Source organism: Oncorhynchus keta, chromosome 32 (genome assembly GCF_023373465.1).
Source record: "Oncorhynchus keta strain PuntledgeMale-10-30-2019 chromosome 32, Oket_V2, whole genome shotgun sequence".
Classification (NCBI taxonomy): Eukaryota; Metazoa; Chordata; class Actinopteri; order Salmoniformes; family Salmonidae; genus Oncorhynchus; species Oncorhynchus keta.
The window spans coordinates 19,725,304-19,735,441 of NC_068452.1; the positions used below are offsets into that span (position 1 = coordinate 19,725,304).

General features: G+C 50.7%; 1 long non-coding RNA gene across 1 annotated transcript in view; it reads right to left on the reverse strand.

The window, feature by feature from the left end:
* Positions 1-9,514, reverse strand: part of LOC127914481 (uncharacterized) — a 19,652-nt gene extending 10,138 nt beyond the window's left edge. Inside the window, exon 1 of the long non-coding RNA XR_008088527.1 lies at positions 9,077-9,514. This is a non-coding gene — a long non-coding RNA (uncharacterized LOC127914481). The remainder of the gene's footprint in view (positions 1-9,076) is intronic.
* Between the last annotated feature and the right edge of the window lie 624 nt (positions 9,515-10,138).

Genomic DNA, 10,138 nt, shown 5'->3' on the forward strand with positions numbered 1-10,138 from the left:
CTGGAGTGGTGTAAAGCTCGCCACCATTTGACTCTGGAGTAGAGAAAAACTGATGAATTACGTTTCACCAATTGGCAGTCCGACGGACAAATCTGGGTTTGGTGGATGCCAGATGAACGCTACCTTCCCCAATGCATAATGACAACTGTAAAGTTTGGTGGAGTAGGACTAATGGTCTGGGGCTGTTTTCCATGGTTCGGGCTAGGCCTCCAAGTTCCATTGAAGGGAAATCTTAACGCTACAGCATACAATGACATTATAGGCGATTCTGTGCTTCCAACTTTGTGGTAACAGTTTGGGGAAGGCCCTTTCCTGTTTCAGCATGACAATGCCCCCGTGCACAAAGCGAGATACATACAGAAATGGTCTGTCGAGTTCGGTGTGAAAGAACTTGACTGGCCTGCACAGAGCTTTGTGCAGAACCTCAACGCCTAATTACCCAACATCAGTGCCCGACCTCAATAATGCTCATGACTGAATGGAAGCAAGTCCCCGCAGCAATGTTCCAACATCTAGATGAAAGCCTTCCCAGAAGAGCGGAGGCTGTTACGAGCAGTCTGAACCAGCTTCAACTCTGAGGGCCGGTTGAGCTGGGATTGACATGCACAGTCACAACCCTGATCAGACCTTAGCGGAGCTGAGCAGAGCCCACAGGGTTTACTGAGGTCTCCCTCAATGACTATTGATTCCCTACCAACGGTGCATTACAGTGGGTCTGGCTGTGCAGCAGCGTGCCCCCAGGCAGGGTTCTCATTCTCAGTGCAGAGCGTGCAGAGTAAAGACAGTACACTTTACACAAGTGCATACAGGCACACACACACATGCACACACACACTTACCGAGGAGCACCGACGAGATATGTGTACGCGGTAAAGTGTCCTGTGTGGCCTCTGCTCTCGGGGCAAAACATCAAACACAGATAGGTCTCCTCCTGCCGGGGAGGGAGGAGTGTTGCCCGAGCCCTTCACCGCTGCCTGTCCACGATCTGTTCACACACACTCTTTATATAACCAGCCTCTTCCTGTCCCTCTGTGGGCCACTACCCTCCTTATCACTCACTCATGGAAATGTGTGTACGCGTGTGTGTACGAGTGTGTGTGTGTGTGTGTGTGTGTGTGTGTGTGTGTGTGTGTGTGTGTGTGTGTGTGTGTGTGTGTGTGTGTGTGTGTGTGTGTGTGTGTGTGTGTGTGTGTGTGTGTGTGTGTGTGTGTGTGTGTGTGTGTGTGTTTTTTTTTCGAGTGTGTGTGTGTGTTTTTTCGAGTGTGTGTGTGTGTTTTTTTCGAGTGTGTGTGTGTGTGTGTGTGTGTGTGTGTGTGTGTGTGTGTGTGTGTGTGTGTGTGTGTGTGTGTGTGTGTGTGTGTGTGTGTGAGAGAGAGAAGCAGAAAAGGAGACCACAGTAATGTGACTTACGTGTCATTCCACTGAGGCTCCATAGTAAACACATGTTGACGTTTGTTTATATTTCCATCACGCCACTGTTTATATTGACAAACGTGGGTACAGCTTCTCCGATGTTCTTCCTATTTTAAGGGTCCTGTAAGGGATGCGTATCTGGTGGCAGGGAAGTCAGACGCAGGAGAGCAGAACTTGATAATAGCCGGAGCAGTTTAATAGCAAAACCAATGGCATAAGAAATACAAAGTATGGGCACAATACCCCGACGCGCACCAGTCAAACAAATGTGCACAAGCACTTACAACAAACAATACCACACAAAGACATGGGGGGAAACAGAGGGTTAAATAAACAACACTTAATGAGGGAAATTAGAACCAGGTGTGTGGGAAAACGAGACAAAACAAATGGAAAATGAAAAATGGATTGGCGAAGGCTCGAAGACCGGCCACGTCGACCGCCAAACACCGCCCGAACAAGGAGAGGCATCGACTTCGGTAGAAGTCGTGACGGGTCCAACGTCATTGGGAGACATGTTCCCCAACTTTGAAGCGGGACACAACCATCGGCGAGATCAAATGACTCCTCTGGAAACTCTAAAATGTCCAAAATGTCATCTCAAAGAGTCCACACCCATGCAACTGAAGAGACAGCCCATCACAAAGAAAAGTACAAGTAGAATGTAGAAATAGAATTGACACATCATTGAATTAAATCAGAAAACAGACTATCCATGACAATGACACCAGAGCCGAGCTCCACACCAAGGCCATGTCATGTCAGCATTTCTCAGTTTAGACTCTTAGAAAGAGTATTGTTTCCTGTTTGCTTCATTGTGGTAGTGTAAGTTACCCCCTGCCACTGATGCAAACACTGTAGTAGTAAGCTCTGTTGTTGTACATGTAAAGTACAACGAGAAGCTCCCTCTGCTGCGTGGGACACAGTACAGAAGCATGCTGTGTGATTGCCCCAGGCCAATCTCTGAAATGAGAAACTAGGCTAACAAATGGAAGGCACACACACACACACACACACACATTCAATTAAATTGGACGCTTGCACGCACACACATACACGGATGCTGGCTGGCAGTGATGATGTCACCTCTACTTGAGTGGGGGGCTAGCGTCACCTTGGCAGACTGACAGGATGGGCATGGAAAGTACACCACGGCAGCATCCCAAATGGCATCCTATTCCCTTTATAGTGCACTACTTTTAACCAGGGCCCAATGAGTTTGGGTCACAAATAGTGCACTATATAGGGAATAGGGTGCCATTTGAAACGCAGTGCAGTTGTCCCCCAGTGGTCCCTATGAATCATTCACCCTGACCTGAGGAGGGGGTGAGGAGTAGCCACCCTAAAACATGTTGTTTACAACCACACACACCACCTCGGGAGAGGAGGGGCAGAATGGGGGATGAGGTAATCAATGACCAGGGGAAAACACTGTCTGGGGGAGAGAAGAGTAGGGACTTGTGCCTGTGCTCCTTGCCATCTCCCAGACAGCTCTCCTCTCCTCCTATTCATTCAGCACCCTTTCAGGTCCTAGCAGCTAGTCTGCTGTGTCCCTGGGCTGCCTCCAGCCTAACATTAGATACAACCAGAATACAGAGTCCAGCCTAACATTAGATACAAGGTTCAAGGTTTTACTGCTAACCTTCACAGCATTACATGGGCTTGCTCCTACCTATCTTTATGATTTGGTCCTGCCGTACATACCTACACATACGCTACGGTCACAAGGCGCAAGCCTTCTTACTGTCCCTAGAATTTCTAAGCAAACACCTGGAGGCAGGGCTTTCTCCTATAGAGCTCCATTTTTATGGAATGGTCTGCCTATCCATGTGAGAGACACAAACTCGAGTGTAGTCTGGCCCAGGAGTGTGAAGGTGAACGGAAAAGCACTGGAGCAACGAACCGCCCTTGCTGTCTCTGCCTGGCCGGTTCCCCTCTCTCCACTGGGATTCTCTGCCTCAAACCCTATTACAGGGGCTGAGTCACTGGCTTACTGGTGCTCTTCCATAGGAGGGGTGCGTCACTTGAGTGGGTTGAGTCACTGACGTGATCTTCCTGTCCAGGTTGGCACCCCCCCTTGGGTTGTGCTGTGGGGGAGATCTTTGTGGGCTATACTCGGCCTTGTCTCAGGAGGGTAAATTGGTGGTTGAAGATATCCCTCTAGTCGTGTGGCGGCTGTGCATTGGCAAATTGAGTGGGGTTATATCCTGCCTGTTTGGCCCTGTCCGGGGGTATCGTCGGACAGGGCCACAGTGTCTCCCGACCCCTCCTGTCTCAGCCTCCAGTATTTATGCTGCAGTAGTTTATGTGTCAGGGGGCTAGGGTCAGTCTGTTATATCTGGAGTATTTATCCTGTCTTATCCGGTGTCCTGTGTGAATTTAAGTATACTCTCTCCAATTCTTTCTTTCTTTCTTTCTCTCTCTCTGAGGACCTGAGCCCTAGGACCATGCCTCAGGACTACCTGGTCTGATGACTCCTTGCTGTCCCCAGTCCACCTGGTTGTGCTGCTGCTCCAGGTTCAACTGTTCTGCCTGCAACTATGGAACCCTTGACCTGTTCACCGGACGTGCTACCTGTCCCAAACCTGCTGTTTTCAACTCTCTAGAGACAGCAGGAGCGGTAGAGATACTCTGAATGATCGGCTATGAAAAGCCAAATGACATTTACTCCTGAGGTGCTGACCTGTTGCACCCTCTACAAGCACTGTGATTATTATTATTTGACCCTGTTGGTCATCTATGAACATTTTAACATCTTTGCCATGTTCTGTTATAATCTCCACCCGACACAGCCAGAAGAGGACTGGCCACCCCTTTTTGCCTGGTTCCTCTCTAGGTTTCTTCCTAGGTTCTGGCCTTTCTAGCCTTTTTCCTAGCCACCGTGCTTCTACACCTGCATTGCTTGTTGTTTTGGGTTTAAGGCTGGGTTTCTGTATAGCACTTTGTGACATCAGCAGATGTAAGAAGGGCTTTATAAATAAATGTGACATCAGATACAACCAGATGACAAAGTCCAGCCTAACATTAGAAACAACCAGACTACAGAGTCCAGCCTAACATCAGATACAACCAGACTACAGAGTCCAGCCTAACATTAGATACAACCAGACTACAGAGCCCAGCCTAACATTAGATACAACCAGATGACAGAGTCCAGCCTAACATCAGTCTCATCAACCATCAGCCAAGCACAGGCCCCAACTGGACAGGGACAGAGACAGGGCCATAGAAGTGTATGAGGTGACTATACTGTAAGCCCTAATGGGGTGATGGAGGCTACCTGATGACAAGGTAAAGGCTGGGTCGTAGGTGGCCCTTTCCCTGATTTCTACTGCTCCGTCCACCCTCAGGTCATTAAGGCATGGATGAAAACAGATGACAGCTAATGTAAAACACCTCCAAATGTATGAATGCCAGCAGAAAAGATAGCATCACACAAGCAGGTACACTGAGCGTACCAGAACATTTTCTTTTTTTGAACCTTTATTTAACCAGGCAAGTCAGTTAAGAACAAATTCTTATTTTCAATGACAGCCTAGGAACAGTGGGTTAACTGCCTGTTCAGGGGCAGATTGACAGATTTGTACCTTGTCAGCTCAGGGGTTTGAACTTGCAACCTTGCGGTTACTAGTCCAACACTCTAACCACTAGGCTACCCTACATTAAGAACCCCTCCCACCTTTCGCCCTCAGAACAGCCTCAAATCGCCGGGGCATGGACTCTACAAGGCGTCAAAAGCGTTCCACAGGGATGCTGGCCCATGTTGACTCCACAGTTGTGTCAAGTTGGCTGGGTGTCCTTTGGGTGGTGGACCGTTCTTGATACACATGGTAAGCTGTTCAGCGTGAAAAACCTAGCAGTGTTAACATTCTTGACACAAACCAGTGCCCCTGGCACAGACTACCGTACCCTGTTCATGTTTTGTTTTGCCTTGCCTATTCAATCTCTGAATGGCACACACACACAATCCATGTCTCAGTTGTCTCGTAGCTTAAAAATCCTTCTTTAACCTGTCTCCTTGCCTTCATTTACACTGACTGAAATGGATTTATCAAGTATAATAATATATATCAAGTGACATCAATACGGGATCATAGCTTTCACCTGGTCTATGTCATGGAAAGAGCAGGTGTTGATAATGTTTTGTACACTCAGTGTACAGTGGGGAGAACAAGTATTTGATACACTGCTGATTTTGCAGGTGTCCTACTTACAAAGCATGTAGAGGTCTGTCATTTTTATCATAGGTACACTTCAACTGTGAGAGACGGAATCTAAAACAAAAATCCATGCTTTTTAAGTCATTAATTGGGTTCCTCCCTATGTCTCATTCTCACACCATCCCTGTTGAGTGGAAGAGAAACAAGAGGAGAGAGCACAGGAACCGGTGATGCACAGACACCTATAAGGCTGATGGCACACAAACTGTCATAGGGCAGCTGACACAGATAGAAGCACACTGTCACAGACCATGCATGCACCATGATGACCCCATAGACAGGATGAATAGATTGCACACACGCGCGCGCACACACACGCACACACACACACACACGCACGCACACACGCACACACGCGCGCACACACACACGCGCGCACACGCGCACACACACGCGCACACGCACACACACACACACACACACACACACACACACACACACACACACACACACACACACACACACACACACACACACACACACACACACACACACACACACACACACACACACACACACACACACACACAGCTTTGTTTTCATGAAATTGTATGACTTTTTGGGGTGTCAAAATGTTTAACCGTTAAAAATCATATTTTCCGTAACCCTACCCCGTAACCTCTACCCTAGCCCCCAAAACCCTCACCGCTAAACGTAACCCCACCCCGTAACCTCTACCCTAGCCCCCAAAACCCTCACCGCTAAACGTAACCCCACCCCGTAACCTCTACCCTAGCCCCCAAAACCCTCACCGCTAAACGTAACCCCACCCCGTAACCTCTACCCTAGCCCCCAAAACCCTCACCGCTAAACGTAACCCCACCCCGTAACCTCTACCCTAGCCCCCAAAACCCTCACCGCTAAACGTAACCCCACCCCGTAACCTCTACCCTAGCCACCAAAACCCTCACCGCTAAACGTAACCCCACCCCGTAACGGCGTAACCTCTACCCTAGCCCCCAAAACCCTCACCGCTAAACGTAACCCCACCCCGTAACCTCTACCCTAGCCCCCAAAACCCTCACCGCTAAACGTAACCCCACCCCGTAACCTCTACCCTAGCCACCAAAACCCTCACCGCTAAACGTAACCCCAACCCGTAACCTCTACCCTAGCCACCAAAACCCTCACCGCTAAACGTAACCCCACCCCGTAACCTCTACCCTAGCCACCAAAACCCTCACCGCTAAACGTAACCCCAACCCGTAACCTCTACCCTAGCCCCCAAAACCCTCACCGCTAAACATAACCCCACCCCGTAACCTCTACCCTAGCCCCCAAAACCCTCACCGCTAAACGTAACCCCACCCCGTAACCTCTACCCTAGCCCCCAAAACCCTCACCGCTAAACGTAACCCCACCCCGTAACCTCTACCCTAGCCACCAAAACCCTCACCGCTAAACGTAACCCCAACCCGTAACCTCTACCTAGCCACCAAAACCCTCACCGCTAAACGTAACCCCACCCCGTAACCTCTACCCTAGCCCCAAAACCCTCACCGCTAAACGTAACCCCAACCCGTAACCTCTACCCTAGCCCCCAAAACCCTCACCGCTAAACATAACCCCACCCCGTAACCTCTACCCTAGCCCCCAAAACCCTCACCGCTAAACGTAACCCCACCCCGTAACCTCTACCCTAGCCCCCAAAACCCTCACCGCTAAACGTAACCCCACCCCCGTAACCTCTACCCTAGCCCCCAAAACCCTCACCGCTAAACGTAACCCCACCCCGTAACCTCTACCCTAGCCCCCAAAACCCTCACCGCTAAACGTAACCCCACCCCGTAACCTCTACCCTAGCCCCCAAAACCCTCACCGCTAAACGTAACCCCACCCCGTAACCTCTACCCTAGCCCCCAAAACCCTCACCGCTAAACGTAACCCCACCCCGTAACCTCTACCCTAGCCACCAAAACCCTCACCGCTAAACGTAACCCCACCCCGTAACCTCTACCCTAGCCCCCAAAACCCCACCGCTAAACGTAACCTCACCCCGTAACCTCTACCCTAGTCCCCAAAACCCTCACCACTAAACGTAACCCCACCCCGTAACCTCTACCCTAGCCCCCAAAACCCTCACCGCTAAACGTAACCCCACCCGTAACCTCTACCCTAGCCCCAAAACCCTCACCGCTAAACGTAACCCCACCCCGTAACCTCTACCCTTAGCCCCCAAAACCCTCACCGCTAAACGTAACCCCACCCCGTAACCTCTACCCTAGCCCCCAAAACCCTCACCGCTAAACGTAACCCCACCCCGTAACCTCTACCCTAGCCCCCAAAACCCTCACCGCTAAACGTAACCCCACCCCGTAACCTCTACCCTAGCCCCCAAAACCCTCACCGCTAAACGTAACCCCACCCCGTAACCTCTACCCTAGCCCCCAAAACCCTCACCGCTAAACGTAACCCCACCCCGTAACCTCTACCCTAGCCCCCAAAACCCTCACCGCTAAACGTAACCCTTAAGCTTAAAAGAGCATTTGAACAAATTCAGGACCTGAAAAAAGAACCGACTCTTCAAGAAGGTTATTGTTTTCCTACCTTTTCAGGACATTCGGGTGATTTGTTAGGACATCGGGGTCCCGATAATGTAGGAAAACAAGTGAGTCAACTCTTTTTTTTTATGAGTGAACTTGCGGTCCTGGTTGGATAGCTCAGAGAAAGCGTTTGCTCATCTCTATCCATCTACTCTCTACTCCACTCTGTCTGAGCATCCTCCTCAGAGAGCCCCTGTTGCATGGCGTCCTCACCGTGACACCCTCCTTAAAGTCCATGGGTTACACACACACACAGTGAGGCACACAACCGTAGTCAGGCCCTGATTAGCGTTGCAATCCTCCTCCATGCTAAATGATAATGTGACACGGTGCTAATTACAGGGATCTGGGTGAAGAGAGATCATCAAGGATGCCTGCTTAACCACAGCCACACCCCTGTCTCTCTCTCCCTCCAATTCAATCCGAAAGGGCTTCATTGGCACGGCAAACATATGTTTACACTGCCAAAGCAAGTCATCGCTCTCCTGTGTATTGTTGATCCCAGTACATATCTGGGAGAAAATACATAGTATTGAGTGGTATTGTCAACCCTCTAGAGGCCTGGATGCTGGTGGTGGCTGTTTGACGACAGGCACACCCGGTGGCTCCCTCCCCCCGGCACGGCACCCCACCGCCCCTCAGCCTGATGGAGACAGGCAGCAGTATCAGGGGGGGGGTCAGATATGGTAGTAGCGGCAGAGAAGAAGCATGCTGTGCTGTTTGTTTTTACCCGGAGGCCGGGGGTGTTGGGACCGGAAATAGGTGGGGTGGATGTTATGAATGAATCGGAGGGTCTACTGTGTGTTTAGTGTGTGTAAGGTACGTGTATTGTGTGTGTAGGTACTACGCGGCGTTTCCCTGTCCCTCTGCTCCTCCTTTCTCCTCTCTTCCTCTCCTCACCTGGTCCATGTTTTCAGCGAGCCTCCTCCCTCCTCCTGTTCCCGCTCATGGTACAGAATCACTGGCGTCTCCTTGGCTCCCCTTCGGCGTTCTTGGCTCAGTATTCCCAACTGCGATCCTCCTCTCCTCAAATAGGCAAGGCAGCCAAGCAGCGGGCGGCGGCGACCCTCTGGAGAGGCATGATTCTCCCCGTCTATACCTCACTCCTTCTCCCTCCTCTCTGTGGCTCTGACAGCCTGTGTTTATCCTGCCAGTCTCTCCTCTCTTGTCCTTCCTCGGTCTTCTGTCGTTCTGCTTGTTTCCGTGGAGCTGCGGGGGGAAACAGGGCGTGTGTGGAATCTTCACCTCTCTCACGGATAGCAGAATTGCACAGGGAGAGGTCTCCCGCTCTCTTTCTCTCTTTCACTCGCCTCGACTCCCCCTCTGTTGCTGCCCCCTTCCTCCTCTTCCCTCCCTCCTCTTTCTCTCCACTTCCCTCCTCCTTCCCATCTCCCCTCCCCCTCTCGATGTAGCGCGACACAGAGCCAGAATGAGCAAATGAGAGAGTAGGAGGGAGGGGGGCGAGAGAGGAGTGAGGAAAAGGGGTTGGTCGGGCCAAACCATGTGACTCCCGGTAGAGGTCTGAGGAACCCTCTGCCAGCTGTCCGGCTAATGCCTCTGTGAAAACCAAAGTTGCTATAGAATACACCAACCAGAGGTCTCCTGGTACAAAACCATTGGCAGGATTTATGACCCACTGCAAGGGGGGGGCATGCTGGGACATGTAGTCCTGGTACCGTGATTGGGGGAAAGGGGAGAGCAGGGGAGGGCTACAGGGATCCCTGTGCCCCTTTAAGGAATGCATGTTTTTCATGGTGCTTCCCTCACAAATGTTTGGTGATGCATTGCCACATACAGACAAGGGAAAGTGATACAGGGAGTAAAGGGTCAACTGTTATTCTACAGGACATGTGAATATACACAAACATGTAAACACAGAGGCAAACACGGTCATTCTTGGTCAGTCAGGAAAAACACATCTTCTATAGTTTCCCTCCCCTCTCAGCCTGTGCTGAGGGAAAC